Raw genomic sequence first — 4,256 nt, 5'->3', positions numbered from 1 at the left:
TTATTATTATCACTATTATTATTATTATTAAATGTGGGCCTACATTTGTCATAGTTTAAAAATGAAAAAAGTGGACAAATTTAATTTAAAAAAAAATAGGTCTGAGAGTGCCATTTCCAACCATCTAGCTGTGCCAAAATCATAAATTTGCTTACCTCAGCCAAAACCATATGAAAGTACCTTCCTGGGTCCCCTCTATTTCGAATTTCTGGATCCGCCATTGTTTAATGCTACAATGTGGTTGACTGCACCATTGTGTATTATTCAACAATAATCAGTGACGACTAATGTGGTTGTGCAGCGAATCATATGCAAAGTTATTCACAATGTCTCAAGGGCAAGTAAATATCTATACGATAACCCGTTAATACAAAAATATACCAAAAAAGGTATAACTAGGCCTATATAGTAAATGTGTTATACGAATAAAAGTATCAGATGGGTGAAAGCATGGACAAATTAGATTAAACTAATTCCTCCATGGTAAAAGCAGAGGGTTGTTATGGTAAAAGCAGTGTGGCTCCTGAAATTTGCAGACAAGGGGTACGATCCAAGGGGACGACTTGGGCCTCGGTCAGGGCCCCAGAATATAATCCTAAGGTTCATGGGGAGAGGTTATGACTTAGTATGGCCCAGAATTTTGCGTTTAGACCATGGACCTTATTAATAGGTCCATGTTTAGACCATTTAGGGATTGGCAATCAAAATAACGTGATTTGAATAGACAAATTAATATTTTTGGTCCGACGACCTCGTCGTGGTGCTGGATGATGACACTCCTAAATTTATAATTTAGGAGTGTTTGTATTTGCAATGTTGTAATTTTAGCGACTATTATGAAATTCTAGTGTTATTTAATACATGGAAAATAAATCGAACTTGGATTTGAAAATTTATTATAGAAAAAATGCATTAATAACACTGTTTATTTATAGTGCTCTTTAATTTGAGTTTCAGTTGGACTGCCAAATCCATGATCTTTCGTCTAACTAGAGAGAGTTTTTATTGGGGTGTACAGCTAATGATAAAAGATATGCATCCAACTGGGGCCGCACAAAAGTGGTATTTATTTGGAGGAGACCTGTACAGCAAAAAATAAATAAAAAAAAAATATATATATTTTTTCTCTTTCATTAAACTTTTTTTCATCATTTTTCATATTAATGATACATACTGACCTAACAGTATCCAATATAAGACATTGTGAAATAAAATTTTTAAAATGAAGTTATTTTGGAAAGGTTTTACTATGTTTGATTGAAGAAATGGGATTGTGCACCTTTACTACACCTTTTTACTAAATTAGGATGTGAACGTTCTATTAAAAGCATTCTGTAAGCGAAGGCGGAATTTGATTGTATAATAGTCTATCAATACATACGGTAGTTTATTGTTATGAAAATGAAAAGAAAATACTTGTAACAGCATCATATACTCGCATCAAATCGGTTCACCGGACAAAGTACGATTTTTCTTTGCACAAATCAGAGCAGAAAACAACAAGGAACTCGGATTATTTTTCATGTCATGGATCATATCACAATTATAAGTTATTTTTTACAACAAATTACTAGTTAGGAGACACCGTGATAGCTACCCTGTATAACATAAAATGAGTTTACATTAAAATAATATATTCACCAAATTATAGGCCTAGCACTTAACAATAGAATACCTATATATATAGTACTTCAACATAATTGGTAATAAGAAAGGCTTGAGAAATAGTCTTATGAATAATAATTCGGTGTACTATGAGTCTTAAAAACATCATTTGAGACTATTTTATTAATAGACTATGGGGACCGTTGCCGAAACAAGCCTTCGGTCTTAAAGTGTTAGCTTCTGCTTTTTTGTTTACAATATGTTTTTCAGGGATGAAGTTGTTTTATGGAAGGTTCTATATATTTAATGATGTATGGTGTATGATAGTCTATCATATGACACATCAATAATGTATAGGCCTATATGCAAATACAAATGGAAGAAGGATGAAGCAATGGGGTATTTGTGATTGACTTATAGGCCTATCTGGCAGAGATGGATGCAATATCAATAAAAAAATTTTAAAAAACCGACGATAATGTACGGAAGCGCCGGGTTGTTAACGGCCACCAAATTTTAAATGTCGAGAAAGATTAATTTTTACTGTCTAACCCTTTACAACATCGTAAACGTTAAATAATGGTGTTATACACCCGACATACGAAAATCCTTCATTTTTTTTAAGTGCAACGTCGTCTTGAAGCCGGATGACCTAACATCCTATTCTTCCTTCCCTCCTCTTAATTCTGTGAGCCTACCATTTGTCCCATATTTTTCTAAATTGTGAATAACCCTCAGACTAGGCTTTGAAAGGGACCCGATAAAAAACGCATGTAGGAATTGTTATTGATTTTTGGGTGAATCATGTGATAGATGTCAACCAATCATAAAAAGATGGCATTTATTCAAATGACTAGAAAGTATATCAAATGTGTTTAATTACATTTTATCACTATATTCCAAAAATACAATATTGCGATTTCAAGTGCTATTTAACCTGATGGTAATGCCCATGCTTATAATACTAAAAGCAAATATATATAACTTAGGCCCCCATTTCGTAGACTTGCATGCACGAGTCACAGTGTTGCTGTTTCAGGGCCTCGTATTTGAAACAACACTAATGACTTAAAATCTGCGTGTTCAATTCACGTTTTTAAACAATTGTATGAAATAAATTTACTCAGTGGATTATATTTAAAACACACTTCCTATTTTTTTTCTATGCTTTTATTATGTTTTTATATTTCGCAATAACATTGCCTTACCCTGGTACCTCTTCTTTTTAATTTTTTAAAATTTTGAATTGTATACATATTCGTATTTTATCCTAATCTGAAATATTTTGATTATATTATTGAATGCTTTTTAATTTTAAACCTATTTTATTTAACATTTTAAATAGCATTGGACACCACGTTTGTACAAGCTCTTTGAGCTTTTTATGGTTGTCCATTTCATCTTTTTATTATATTATGTATTTTATTGCTATTTTAACATTTCTTTGATGAATAAATTGAATTGAACCTAAAAGTCCAGGCATTAGGAAGTGACAAGGTAAAATTCGTCCTTAAAAATATCAACGAAAGAGCCAGCTGTGAAAAGCGCCCCCAAAAAACATGTGTGCGCTCTCCACTCTCTATGTTTAAGTGACATAAAATTTTCCATTGAAAATAAAAAGCTGAAAAAAGGAGACAAAAATAAGTATTTTCCTTACAATAATAGGATACTAGCAAACAAATTTTGATCAAAATTAAAATGATTATTTTAAAAGTTATAGCCGATCAAAATTCGGGAAAAATCCACACATCAGATTTTGAGAGAAAACGTGTTTTCTCCTATAGTTTAGTTTTATAATAAAACGAAATATTTTTATTCATGTTCAATCAAAACTTGCTGAAAGAATCAAGTTTGTATTGAAAAAACGACGTTTTTTGCTTTGATCTGCACATGTGCATTTTTAAAAACACAACTAAAAATCGCCGAAAACCCTTATTTTTCAGTTATCCAACCTCTCTGAAACTCCGGGAAAACGACTCCCGAGTACTTTTTTACCTAGGAAAAATATAATCGTATCATTTTCATATCAGCAAGTTTGGTTTTGAAAATTCGGCTTTGTAACAAATTGCCTATACCTTATATAGACCCGACTGATTTTGTTTTGTCGAAAATCGTGATTTTTCACAGATTTGCTTGAGCGCGGTGTCAAAATTTGTTTGAGCGGTGCCATTAATGACGGGAGACATGAGTGTTAATGGGAGAAAGTTAAAATCTAGTACAAAATTGCAAATAATTAGCAAATTAATTAATTTTTAGCTGAGAGAATAGGATTTTTGCGCGTGGAGACCGGTTATCAAAAATGCACATCTGTGATATCGATGAATACCTAGCTCTCCACAAATGTTCATTTTTCTCTCAAAAAACTATAGAGTACTGGTGTGCATTTGTGCAAGTGCGCTCTTGTTTTCGTACCGAATACTCAGTACGTTTCCAAATACTAGCGAAAAAGATTCGCAAGTTATTCTGGTGGGAATTTACCCCCACGACCTCCAGATAATTATCCTGGCGCCATACCGAGCCTGCGCTTAGTAACTATAGTGTTGAATCCCATCCCTAACTAGCAGCGGGTACTGCAAATGCTATTTCGATATGAGTTTCCGTCAGGAAAATATCATAGGAGTGATTTTTGCCCTAGCTACCTGAAGTGTTAT

Source organism: Anneissia japonica, unplaced genomic scaffold (genome assembly GCF_011630105.1).
Source record: "Anneissia japonica isolate Jap-2015-1 unplaced genomic scaffold, ASM1163010v1 scaffold287597_len576451_cov177, whole genome shotgun sequence".
Classification (NCBI taxonomy): domain Eukaryota; kingdom Metazoa; phylum Echinodermata; class Crinoidea; order Comatulida; family Comatulidae; genus Anneissia; species Anneissia japonica.
Note: the sequence above shows the minus strand (reverse complement) of the source record.